Source organism: Cetorhinus maximus, unplaced genomic scaffold (assembly GCF_964194155.1).
Source record: "Cetorhinus maximus unplaced genomic scaffold, sCetMax3.hap1.1 HAP1_SCAFFOLD_600, whole genome shotgun sequence".
NCBI lineage: Eukaryota > Metazoa > Chordata > Chondrichthyes > Lamniformes > Cetorhinidae > Cetorhinus > Cetorhinus maximus.
The window spans coordinates 142,501-156,031 of NW_027596542.1; the positions used below are offsets into that span (position 1 = coordinate 142,501).

Sequence of the window (13,531 nt, forward strand, 5' to 3'; positions counted from 1 at the left end):
TAGAGAGGGAGGGGGTGAGGGAGGGATTTGAACAGGAGGAGGAGAATTGGAGGGTCTGTGGGATATTACAGAGATAAGGAGGGCAGAGGTGAGGGAGGGATTTGGACAGGAGGATGAGAATTGTAGGGGCTGGAGGAGGTTACAGAGATATGGAGGGAGGGGGCGAGGGAGGGATTTGAACAGGGGCGTGAGAATTGTAGGGGCTGGAGGAGGTTACAGAGATAGGGAGGGAAGGGGTGAGGAAGGGATTTGAACAGGAGGATGAGTTTGGTGGATGTTACAGAGATAGGGAGGGAGGGGGTGAGCGAGGGATTTGAAGAGGAGGATGAGTATGGCGGAGGTTACAGAGATAGGGAGGGAGAGGACAAGGGAGGGATTTGAAGAGAAGGGTGAGGATTGTAGGGGCTGGAGGAGGTTCCAGAGATAGGAAGGGAGGGGGTGAGGGAGGGATTTGAACAGGAGGATGAGAATTGTAGGTGCTGGAGGAGGTTACAGAGATAGGGAGGGAGGGGGTGAGGGAGGGATTTGAACAGGAGGTTGAGAATTGTAGAGGCTGGAGGAGGTTCCAGAGATAGGGAGGGAGGGGGTGAGGGAGGGATTTGAACAGGAGGATGAGAATTGTAGGGGGTGGAGGAGGTTAAGAAGATAGGGAGGGAGGGAGTGAGGAAGGGATTTGAACAGGAGGATGATATTAATATGGCCATGAGGAGGTTACAGAGGTGGAAAGGGAGGGATTTGTACAGGAGGATAAGAATTGTCGGGGCTGGAGGAGGTTACAGAGATAGGGAGGGAGGGGATGAGCGAGGGATTTGAAAAGGAGGGTGAGATTTGTACAAGCTGTAGGAGGTTACAGAGATGGGGAGATGGGGGTGAGGGAGGGATTTGAACTGGAGGATGAGAATTGTAGGGGCTGGAGGAGGTTAAAGAGATAGGGAGGGAGGGGGTGAGGGAGGGATTTGAACTGGAGGATGAGAATTGTAGGGGCTGGAGGATGTTACAGAGATAGGGAGGGAGGGGGTGAGGGAGGGATTTGAACAGGAGGATGAGAATTGTAGGGGCTGGAGGAGGTTACAGAGATAGGGAGGGAGGGAGGGATGAAGGAGGGATTTCAACAGGATGGTGAGAATTGTAGGGGCTGGAGGAGTTTACAGAGATAAGGAGGAAGGGGGCGAGGGAGGGATTTCAACGGGAGGATGAGAATTGTAGGGGCTGGAAGAGGTTACAGAGATAGGGAGGGAGGGGAGGAGGGAGGGATTTGAACAGGAGGATGAGAGTTGTCGGGCCTGGAGGAGTTTACAGAGATAGGGAGGAAGGGTGAGAGGGAGGGACTTGAACAGGAGGATGAGTATTGTACGGGATGGAGGAGGTTACAGAGATAGGGAGGGAGCGGGTGAGGGAGGGATTTGAACGGGAGGATGAGAATTATAGGGGCTAGTGGAAGTTACAGAGATAGGGAGGGAGGGGGAGAGGGAGGGATTTGAACAGGAGGATGAGAATTGTTGGTGCTGGAGGAGGTTACAGAGATAGAGAGGGAGGGGGTGAGGGAGGTATTTGAACAGGAGGAGGAGAATTGTAGGGGCTAGTGGAGGTTCCAGAGATAGGGAGAGAGGAGGTGAGGGAGGGTTTAGAACAGGAGGATGAGAATTGTAGGTGCTGGAGGAGGTTACAGAGATAGGGAGGAAGGGGGTGAGGGAGGGATTTGATCAGGAGGAGGAGAATTGTAGGGGCTGGATGCGCTTACTGAGATAGGGAGGGAGGGGCGGAGGGAGAAAGGGATTTCAACGGGAGGATGAGAATTGTAGGGGCTGGAGGAGGTTACATAGATAGGGAGGGAGTGGGTGAAGGAGGGATTTGAACAGGAGGATGAGAATTGTAGGGGTTGGAGGAGGTTACAAAGGTAGGGAGGGAGGGGGCGAGGGAGGGATTTGAACAGGAGGATGAGAATTGTAGGGGCTGGAGGAGGTTACAGAGATAGAGAGGGAGGGGATGAGGGAAGGATTTGAACAGGAGGATGAGAATTGGAGGGTCTGTGGGATATTACAGAGATAAGGAGGGCAGAGGTGAGGGAGGGATTTGTACAGGAGTATAAGAATTGAAGGGTCTGAAGGAGGTTACAGAGATAGGGAGGGAGGGGGTGAGGGAGAGATTTGAACAGGGGGATAAGAATTGTCGGGGTTGGAGGAGGTTACAGAGATAGGGAGGGAGGGGATGAGCGAGGGATTTGAAAAGGAGGGTGAGATTTGTAGGGGTTGGAGGAGGTTACAGAGATAGGGAGGGAGGGGTTGAGGAAGGAATTTGAACTGAAGGATGAGAATTGTAGGGGCTGGAGGAGGTTCCAGAGATAGGGAGGGAGGGGGTGAGGGAGGGATTGCAACAGGAGGATGAGATTTATGGGGCTGGAGGAGGTTACAGGGATAGGGAGGGAGTGGGTGAGGGGGGATTGGAACAGGAGGATGAGAATTGTAGGGGCTGGAGGAGGTTACAGAGATAGGGAGAAAAGTGGTGAGGGAGGGATTTGAACAGGAGGATGAGAATTGTAGGGACTGGAGGAGGTTACAGAGATAGAGACGAAGGGGGAGAGCGAGGGATTTTAACAGGAGGATGAGAATTGTAGAGGCTGGAGGAGGTTAGATATAAGGAGGGAGGGTGCGATGGAGGGATTTGAACAGGAGGATGGGAATTGTAGGGGCTGGAGGAGGTTACAGAGATAGAGAGGGAGGGGATGTGGGAAGGATTTGAACAGGAGGATGAGAATTGTAGGGGCTGGAGGAGGTTACAGAGATAGAGAGGGAGGGGATGAGGGAAGGATTTGAACAGGAGGATGAGAATTGTAGAGGCTGTGGGATATTACAGAGATAGGGAGGGCAGAGGTGAGGTAGGGATTTGGACAGGAGGATGAGAATTGTACGGGCTGGAGGAGGTTACAGAGGGTGGGAGGGAGGGAGGGAGGGTGGGAGGGAGGGAGGGAGGGAGGGAGGGAGGGAGGGAGGGAGGGAGGGAGGGAGGGAGGGAGGGAGGGTGGGAGGGAGGGTGGGATGGAGGGAGGGAGGGAGGGAGGAAGGGAGGGATTTGAACAGAAGGATGAGAATTGTAGGGGCTGGAGTGGGTTATAGAGATAGGGAGGGAGGAATTGAGAGAGGGAATTGAACAGGAGGATGAGAATTGTACAGGGTGAAGGAGGTTATAGAGATAGGGAAGGAAGAGATGCGGGTGGGATTTGAACAGGAGGATGAGAATTATAGGGGCTGGAGGAGGTTCCAGAGATGGGAAGGGAGGGGGTGAGAGAGGGAATTGAACAGGAGGATGAGAATTGTTGGGGATGGAGGAGGTTACAGAGAGAGGGAGGGAGGGGTTGAGGGGCCTTGGATGGATTTGAACAGGAGGATGAGCATTGTCGGGGCTGGAGGAGGTTACAGAGAGAGGGAAGGAGGGGGTGAGGGAGGGATTTCAACAGGAGGATGAGAATTGTAGGGGATGGAGGAGGTTACAGAGATAGGGAGGGAGGGGTTAAGGAGGGATTTGAACAGGAGGATGAGAATTGTCGGGAATGGAGGAGGTTACAGAGATAGGGAGGGGGTGAGGGAGCGAATTGAACAGGACGATGAGGTATGTTGGGCTGGAGAGGGTTACAGAGATAGGGAGGGAGGGAGGGAGGTGGTATGTGAGGGGTTTGAACAGGAGGATGAGAATTGTATTGGCTGGAGAAGGTTACAGAGTTAGAGAGAGAAGGGGTGAGGGAGGGATTTGAACAGGAGGATGAGAATTGTAGGGGCTGGAGGAGGTTACAGATATAGGGAGGGAGGGGGCGAGGGAGGGATTTGAACAGGAAGATGAGAATTGTAGAGGCTGTAGGAGGTTACAGATATAGGGAGGGAGGGGGTAAGTGAGGGGTTTGAACAGGAGGGTGAGAATTGTATTGGCTGGAGGAGGTTACAGAGATAGAGAGAGGGGGTGAGGGAGGGATTTGAACAGGAGGATGAGAATTGTAGGGGCTGGAGGAGGTTACAGAGATAGGGAGGGAGGGGGCGAGGGAGGGATTTGAACAGGAAGATGAGAATTGTAGGGGCTGGAGGAGGTTAGATATAAGGAGGGAGGGTGCGATGGAGGGATTTGAACAGGAGGATGGGAATTGTAGGGCCTGGAGGAGGTTACAGAGATAGAGAGGGAGGGGATGAGGGAAGGATTTGAACAGGAGGATGAGAATTGTAGAGGCTGTGGGATATTACAGAGATAGGGAGGGCAGAGGTGAGGTAGGGATTTGGACAGGAGGATGAGAATTGTACGGGCTGGAGGGAGGGAGGGAGGGAGGGAGGGATTGATTTGAACAGAAGGATGAGAATTATAGGGGCTAGTGGAGGTTACAGAGATAGGGAGGGAGGGGTTGAGGGAGGGTTTGGAACAGGAGGATGAGAATTGTAGGTGCTGGAGGAGGATACGGAGATAGGGAGGGAGGGGGTGAGGGAGGGATTTGTACAGGAGGATGAGAATTGTAGGTGCTGGAGGAGGTTCCAGAGATAGAGAAGGAGGGGGCGAGGGAGGGATTTGAACAGGAGGAGGAGAATTGTAGGGGCTGGAGGCGCTTACAGAGATAGGGAGGGAGGGGCGGAGGAAGAGAGGGATTTCAACGGGAGAATGAGAATTGTAGGGGCTGGAGGAGGTTACATAGATAGGGAGGGAGGGGGAGAGGGAGGGATTTGAACAGGAGGATGACAATTGTAGGGGCTGGAGGAGGTTACGGAGATAAAGAGGGAGGGGATGAGGGAAGGATTTGAACAGGATGATGAGAATTGTAGGGTCTGTGGGATATTACAGAGATAAGGAGGGCAGAGGTGAGGGAGGGATTTGGACAGGAGGATGAGAATTGTAGGGTCTGTGGGATATTACAGAGATAAGGAGGGCAGAGGTGAGGGAGGGATTTGGACAGGAGGATGAGAATTGTAGGGGCTGGAGGAGGTTACAGAGATATAGAGGGAGGGGGCGAGGGAGGGATTTGAACAGGGGGGTGAGAATTGTAGGGGCTGGAGGAGGTTACAGAGATGGGGGGAGGGGGTGAGGAAGGGATTTGAACAGGAGGATGAGTATGGTGGAGGTTACAGAGATAGGGAGGAAGGGGATGAGGGAGGGATTTGAACAGGAGGATGAGTATTGTAGGGGCTGGAGGAGGATACAGAGATAGGGAGGGGGTGAGGGAGGGATTTGAACAGGAGGATAAGAATTGCCGGGGCTGGAGGAGGTTACAGAGATGGGGGTGACGGAGGGATTTGAACAGGAGGATGAGATTTACAGGGGCTGGAGGAGGTTACAGAGATAGGGAGGGAGGGGGTGAGGGAGGGATTTGAACAGGAGGATGAGAATTGTAGGGGCTGGAGGAGGTTGCAGAGATAGGGAGGGAGGGGGTGAGGGAGGGATTTGAACAGGAGGATGAGAATTGTAGGGGCTGGAGGAGGTTGCAGAGATAGGGAGGGAGGGGGCGAGGTGCCATGGAGGGATTGGAACAGGAGGATGAGAATTGTAGGGGCTGGAGCAGGTTACAGAGATAGGGAGGGAGGGGGTGAGGGAGGGATTTGAACAGAGGGATGAGAATTGTAGGGGCTGGAGGGGGTTACAGAGATAGGGAGGGAGGGGGTGAGGGAGGGATTTGAACAGGAGGATGCGATTTGTAGGGGCTGGAGGAGTTTACACGGAAAGGGAGGGAAGGGGTGAGGGAGGGATTTGAACAGGAGGATGAGATTTGTGGGGCTGGAGGAAGTTACAGAGATTGGGAGGGAGGGGGTGAGGGAGGGATTTGATCAGGAGGATGAGAATCGGAGGGGCTGGTGGAGATTCCAGAGATAGGGAGGGAGTGGATTGAGGGGCCATGGAGATATTTCAACAGGGGGATGTGATTTGTAGGGGCTGAAAGGGATTTCAGAGATAGGGAGGGAGGGATTTGAAAAGGAGGATGCGAATTGTACGGGCTGGAGGAGGTTCCAGAGATAGGGAGGGAGGGAGGGAGGGAGGGAGGGAGGGGGTGAGGGAGGGATTTGAACACGAGGATGGGAATTGTAAGGGCTGGAGGAGGTTCCAGAGATAGGGAGGGAGGGGTTGAGGTTACATGGAGGGACTTGAATCGGAGGATGAGAATTGTAGGGGCTGGAGGAGGTTATAGAGATAGGGAGGGAGGGGATGAAGGAGGGATTTGAACAGGAGGTTGATAATTGTACGAGCTGGAGGAGGTTATAGACATAGGGAGCGAGGGGGTCAGGGAAGGATTTAAACAGGAGGATGAGAATTGTAGGGGCTGGAGGAGGTTACAGAGCTAGTGAGGGAGGGAATAAGGGAGGGATTTGAACAGGAGGATGAGAATGTAGGGGCTGGAGGAGGTTACAGAGATAGGGAGGGAGGGGTTTGAACAGGAGGATGAGAATTGTAGGGGCTGGAGAAGGCTACAAAGATAAGGAGGGAGGGGATGAGGGAGGGATTTGAACAGGAGCATGGGAATTGTAAGGGCTGGAGAAGGTTCCAGAGATAGGGAGGAAGGGGTTGAGGTTACATGGAGGGACTTGAATCGGAGGATGAGAATTGTAGGGGCTGGAGGAGGTTTTAGAGATAGGGAGGGAGGGGATGAAGGAGGGATTTGAACAGGAGGTTGATAATTGTACGAGCTGGAGGAGGTTATAGACATAGGGAGCGAGGGGGTCAGGGAAGGATTTAAACAGGAGGATGAGAATTGTAGGGGCTGGAGGAGGTTACAGAGATAGGGAGGGAGGGGTTTGAACAGGAGGATGAGATTTGTAGGGGCTGGAGGAGGTTACAGAGATAGGGAGATGGGGGTGACGGAGGGATTTGAACAGGAGGATGAGAATTGTAGAGGCTGGAGGAGGTTACAGAGATGGGGAGATGGGGGTGACGGAGGGATTTGAACAGGAGGATGAGAATTGTACGGGCTGGAGGAGGTTACAGAGATAGGGAGGGAGGGGTTGAGGAAGGGATTTGAACAGGAGGATGAGAATTGTAGGAGCTGGAGGAGGTTACAGAGATAGGGAGGGAGGGGGTGAGGAAGGGATTTGAACAGGAGGATGAGAATTAGAGGGGCTGGAGGAGGTTACAGGGATAATGAGGGAAGGGGTGAGGGAGGGATTTGAACAGGAGGATGAGATTTCTGGGGCTGGAGCAAGTTACAGAGATAGGGAGGGAGGGGGTGAGTGAGGGATTTGATCAGGAGGATGAGAATTGTAGGGGCTGGAGGAGATTCCAGAGATATGGAGGGAGGTGTTGAGGGGACATGGAGGGACTTGAATACGAGGATGAGAATTGTAGGGGCTGGAGGAGGTTATAGAGATAGGGAGGGAGGGGGTGAAGGAGGGATTTGAACAGGAAGTTGACAATTGTACGAGCTGGAGGAGGTTATAGACATAGGGAGCGAGGGGGTCAGGGAGGGATTTGAACAGGAGGATGAGAATTGTAGGGGCTGGAGAAGATTACAGAGCTAAGGAGGGAGGGGGAGTGGGAGGGGGAGAGGGAGGGATTTGAACAGGAGATGAGAATTGCAGGGACTGGAGGAGGTTACAGGGATAGGGAGGGAGGGGGCGAGGGGCCATGGAGGGATTGGAACAGGAGGATGAGAACTGTAGGGGCTGGAGGAGGTTACAGAGATAAGCAGGGCGGGGGCAAGGGAGGGATTTCAACGGGAGGATGAGAATTGTAGGGGCTGGAGGAGGCTACAGAGATAGGGAGGGAGGGGAGGAGGGAGGGATTTGAAAAGGAGGATGCGAATTGTAGGGGCTAGAGAAGGTTAGAGATAGGGAGGGAGGAGCGGGTGAGGGAGGGATTTGAACAGGAGGATGAGAATGGTAGGGGCTAGTGGAGGTTACAGAGATATGGAGGGAGGGGGTGAGGGAGGGTTTGGAACAGGAGGATGAGAATTGTAGGGGCTGGAGGAGGTTACAGAGATAGGGAGGGAGGGGGTGAGGGAAGGATTTGCAGAGGAGGATGAGTACGGTGGAGGTTACAGAGATAGGGAGGGAGGGGGTGAGGGAGGGAGAGGGTGAGGGAGGGATTGGAATAGGAGGATGAGATTTGTAGGGTCTAGAAGAGGTTAGAGAGATAGGGAGGGAGGGGGTGAGGGAGGGAGGGAGGGGGTGAGGGAGGGAGGGAGGGGGTGAGGGAGGGAGGGAGGGGGTGAGGGAGGGATTGGAACAGGAGGATGAGAATTGTAGGGGCTAAAAGAGGTTACAGAGATACGGAGGGAGGGGATGAGGGAGGGATTTGAACAGGAGGATGAGAATTGTAGGGGCTGGAGGAGGTTACAGAGATAGGGAGGGAGGGAGGGGGCGAGGGAAGAATTTGAACAGGAGGATGAGAATTGTAGGGGCTGGAGGAGGTTACAGAGATAGGGAGGGAGGGGGTGAGGGAGGGATTTGAACAGGAGGAGGAGAATTGTAGGGGCTGGAGGAGGTTACAAAGGTAGGGAGGGAGGGAGGGGGTGAGGGAGGGATTTGAACAGGAGGATGAGATATGTTGGGCTGGAGGAGGTTACAGAGATAAGCAGGGAGGGGGTAAATGAGGGGTTTGAACAGGAGGGTGAGAATTGTAGAGGCTGGAGGAGGTTACAAAGATGGGGAGGGAGGGATTTCAACAGGAGGATGAGAATTGTAGGGGATGGAGGAGGTTACAGAGATAGAGAGGGAGGGGGTGAGGGAGGGATTTGAACAGGAAGATGAGAATTGTAGGGGCTGTAGGAGGTTACAGAGATAGGGAGGGAGGGGGTAAGTGAGGGGTTTGAACAGGAGGATGAGAATTGTAGGGGCTGGAGGAGGTTACAGAGATAGAGAGGGAGGGGGTGAGGGAGGGATTTGAACAGGAGGGTGAGAATTGTATTGGCTGGAGGAGGTTACAGAGATAGAGAGGGAGGGGGTGAGGGAGGGATTTGAACAGGAGGATGAGAATTGTAGTGGCTGGAGTGGGTTATTGAGATAGGGAGGGAGGAATTGAGAGAGGGACTTGAACAGGAGGATGAGAATTGTAGAGGGTGAAGGAGGTTATAGAGATAGGGAAGGAAGAGATGCGGGTGGGATTTGAACAGGAGGATGAGAATTGTAGGGGCTGGAGGAGGTTCCAAAGATGGGAAGGGAGGGGGTGAGAGAGGGAATTGAACAGGAGGATGAGAATTGTAGGGGATGGAGGAGGTTACAGAGATAGGGAGGGAGGGGTTGAGAGGCCTTGGATGGATTTGAACAGGAGGATGAGCTTGTCGGGGCTGGAGGAGGTTACAGAGAGAGGGAAGGAGGGTGTGAGGGAGGGATTTCAACAGGAGGATGAGAATTGTAGGGGATGGAGGAGGTTACAGAGATAGAGAGGGAGGGGTAAAGGAGGGATTTGAACAGGAGGATGAGAATTGTCGGGAATGGAGGAGGTTACAGAGATAGGGAGGGAGGGGTTAAGGAGTGATTTGAACAGGAGGATGAGAATTGTCGGGAATGGAGGAGGTTACAGAGATAGGGAGGGAGGGGGTGAGGGAGCGAATTGAACAGGAGGACGAGGTATGTTGGGCTGGAGAAGGTTACGGAGATAGGGAGGGAGGGAGGGAGTTGGTAAGTGAGGGATTTGAACAGGAGGGTGAGAATTGTATTGGCTGGAGGAGGTTACAGAGATAGAGAGAGACGGGGTGAGGGAGGGATTTGAACAGGAGGATGAGAATTGTAGGGGCTGGAGGAGGTTACAGAGATAGGGAGGGAGGGGGCGAGGGAGGGATTTGAACAGGAAGATGAGAATTGTAGGGGCTGTAGGAGGTTACAGAGATAGGGAGGGAGGGGGTAAGTGAGGGGTTTGAACAGGAGGGTGAGAATTGTATTGGCTGGAGGAGGTTACAGAGATAGAGAGGGAGGGGGTGAGGGAGGGATTTGAACAGGAGGATGAGAATTGTAGGGGCTTGAGGAGGTTACAGAGTTGGGGGGGAGGGGGCAAGGCAAGGATTTGAACAGGAGGTTGAGAATTGTAGTGGCTGGAGTGGGTTATTGAGATAGGGAGGGAGGGGGCGAGGGAGGGATTTGAACAGGAGGATGAGAATTGTAGGGGATGGAGGAGGTTACAGAGATAGGGAGGGAGGGGTTGAGAGGCCTTGGATGGATTTGAACAGGAGGATGAGCTTGTCGGGGCTGGAGGAGGTTACAGAGAGAGGGAAGGAGTGGTTAAGGAGGGATTTGAACAGGAGGATGAGAATTGTCGGGAATGGAGGAGGTTACAGAGATAGGGAGGGAGGGGGTGAGGGAGCGAATTGAACAGGAGGACGAGGTATGTTGGGCTGGAGAAGGTTACGGAGATAGGGAGGGAGGGAGTGAGGGAGTTGGTAGTGAGGGATTTGAACAGGAGGGTGAGAATTGTATTGGCTGGAGGAGGTTACAGAGATAGAGAGAGACGGGGTGAGGGAGGGATTTGAACAGGAGGATGAGAATTGTAGGGGCTGGAGTGGGTTATTGAGATAGGGAGGGAGGGGGCGAGGGAGGGAATTGAACAGGAGGATGAGAATTGTAGGGGATGGAGGAGGTTACAGAGATAGGGAGGGAGGGGTTGAGAGGCCTTGGATGGATTTGAACAGGAGGATGAGCTTGTCGGGGCTGGAGGAGGTTACAGAGAGAGGGAAGGAGTGGTTAAGGAGGGATTTGAACAGGAGGATGAGAATTGTCGGGAATGGAGGAGGTTACAGAGATAGGGAGGGAGGGGGTGAGGGAGCGAATTGAACAGGAGGACGAGGTATGTTGGGCTGGAGAAGGTTACGGAGATAGGGAGGGAGGGAGTGAGGGAGTTGGTAGTGAGGGATTTGAACAGGAGGGTGAGAATTGTATTGGCTGGAGGAGGTTACAGAGATAGAGAGAGACGGGGTGAGGGAGGGATTTGAACAGGAGGATGAGAATTGTAGGGGCTGGAGGAGGTTACAGAGATAGGGAGGGAGAGGGCGAGGGGGGGATTTGAACAGGAAGATGAGAATTGTAGGGGCTGTAGGAGGTTACAGAGATAGGGAGGGAGGGGGTAAGTGAGGGGTTTGAACAGGAGGGTGAGAATTGTATTGGCTGGAGGAGGTTACAGAGATAGAGAGAGAGGGGGTGAGGGAGGGATTTGAACAGGAGGATGAGAATTGTAGGGACTGGAGGAGGTTACAGAGAGAGGGAAGGAGGGGGTGAGGGAGGGATTTGAACAGGAGGATGAGAATTGTAGGGGCTGGAGGAGGATACAGAGATAGGGAGGGAGGGGTTAAGGAGGGGTTTGAACAGGAGGATGAGAATTGTCGGGACTGGAGGAGGTTACAGAGATAGGGAGGGAGGGATTTGAACAGGAGGATGAGATATGTTGGGCTGGAGGAGGTTACAGAGATAGGGAGGGAGGGGGTAAATGAGGGGTTTGAACAGGAGGGTGAGAATTGTAGAGGCTGGAGGAGGTTACAGAGATAGGGAGGGAGGTGGCATGGGAGGGATTTGAACAGGAGGATGAGAATTGTCGGGGCTGGAGGAGGTTACAGAGATAGGGAGGGAGGGATTTGAACAGGAGAATGAAAATTGTAGGTGCTGGAGGATGTTACAGAGATAGGGAGGGAGGGGGCGAGGGAGGGGGCGAGGGAGGGATTTGAACAGGAGGATGGGAATTGTAGGGGCTGGAGGAGGTTACAGAGATAGGGAGAAAGGGGGTGAGGGAGTGATTTGAACAGGAGGATGAGGATTGTAGGGGCTAGAGGAGGTTACAGAGATAGGGAGGGAGGGGATGAGAGAGGGATTTGAACAGGAGGATGAGAATTGTAGGGGCTGGAGGAGGTTACAGAGATAGGGAGGGAGGGGGTGAGAGAGGGAATTGAACAGGAGGATGAGAATTGTAGGAGCTGGAGGAGGTTACAGAGATAGGGAGGGAGGGGGTAAGTGAGGGGTTTGAACAGGAGGGTGAGAATTGTAGAGGCTGGAGGAGGTTACAAAGATAGTGAGAGAGGGGGTGAGGGAGGGATTTGAACAGGAAGATGAGAATTGTAGGGGCTGGAGGAGGTTACAGAGATAGGGAGGGTGGGGATAAGGGAGGGTGGGGATAAGGGAGGGTGGGGATAAGGGAGGGTGGGGATAAGGGAGGGATTTGAACAGGAGGATGAGAATTGTAGGGGCTGGAGGAGGTTACAGAGATAGGGAGGGAGGGGATAAGGGAGGGATTTGAACAGGAGGATGAGAATTGTAGGGGCTGGAGGAGCTTACATAGATAGGGAGAAAAGGGGTGAGGGAGGGATTTGAACAGGAGGATGAGAATTGTAGGGACTGGAGTAGGTTACAGAGATAGGGAGGGAGGGGTTTGAACAGGAGGATGGGAATTGTAGGGCCTGGAGGAGGTTACAGAGATAGGGAGGAAGGGGATGAGGGAGGGATTTGAACAGGAGGATGAGAATTGTAGGGGCTGGAGGAGGTTACCGAGTTAGGGAGGGGGCGAGGGAAGTATTTGAACAGGAGGATGAGAATTCTAGGGGCTGGAGGAGGATACAGAGATAGGGAGGGAGGGGATGAGGGAGGGATTTGAACAGGAGAATGAGAATTGTATGGGTTGTAGGAGGTTACAGAGATAGGGAGGGAGGGGGTGAGGGAGGGATTTGAACAGGAGGATGAGAATTGTAGGGGCTGGAGGTGGTTACAGAGATAGGGAGGGAGGGGTTTGAACAGGAGGATGAGAATTGTAGGGTCTAGAGGAGGTTACAGAGATAGGGACGGAGGGAGTGAGGGAGGGAGGGGGTGAGGGAGGGGGTGAGGGAGAGAGTGAGGGAGGTTGGGGGTTAGGGAGGTTGGGGGTGAGGGAGGGAGGGGGTGAGGGAGGGAGGGGGTGAGGGAGGGAGTGGGTGAGGGAGGGAGGGGGTGAGGGAGGGAGGGGGTGAGGGAGGGAGGGAGGGAGGGAGGGAGGGGGTGAGGGAGGTGGTGAGGGAGGGAGGGGGTGAGGGAGGGATTTGAACAGGAGGATGAGAATTGTAGGGGCTGGAGGAGGTTACAGAGATAGGGAGGGAGGGGGTGAGGGAGGGATTTGAACAGGAGGATGAGAATTGTAGGGGCTGGAGGAGGTTGCAGAGATAGGGAGGGAGGGGTTTGAACAGGAGGATGAGAATTGTAGGGGCTACAGGAGGTTACAGAGATCGGGAGGGAGGGAGGGAGGGAGGGAGGGAGGGAGGGAGGGAGGGAGGGAGGGAGGGAGGGAGGGAGGAATTTGAAAAGGAGGATGCGAATTGTAGGGGCTGGAGGAAGTTAGAGATCTGGATTGAGGGGGCGATGGAGGGATTTGAACAGGAAGATAATATTAGTAGGGCTTGGAGGAGTTTACAGAGATAGGGAGGGAGGGGCTGAGGGAGAGATTTGAACGGGAGGATGAGAATTGTAGGGGCTGGCAGAGGTTAGAGATAGGGAGGGAGGAGCGGGTGAGGGAGGAGCGGGTGAGGGAGGAGCGGGTGAGGGAGGGATTTGAACAGGAGGATGAGAATTGTAGGGGCTAGTGGAGGTTACAGAGATAGGGAGGGAGGGGGTGAGGGAGGGAGGGGGTGAGGGAG

General features: G+C 54.0%; 1 protein-coding gene across 2 annotated transcripts in view; it reads right to left on the reverse strand.

Moving 5' to 3' along the window:
* LOC144674258 (splicing factor U2AF 65 kDa subunit) overlaps window positions 1–13,531 on the reverse strand; it is a 51,113-nt gene that overhangs the window by 855 nt on the left and 36,727 nt on the right. The window lies entirely within an intron of this gene.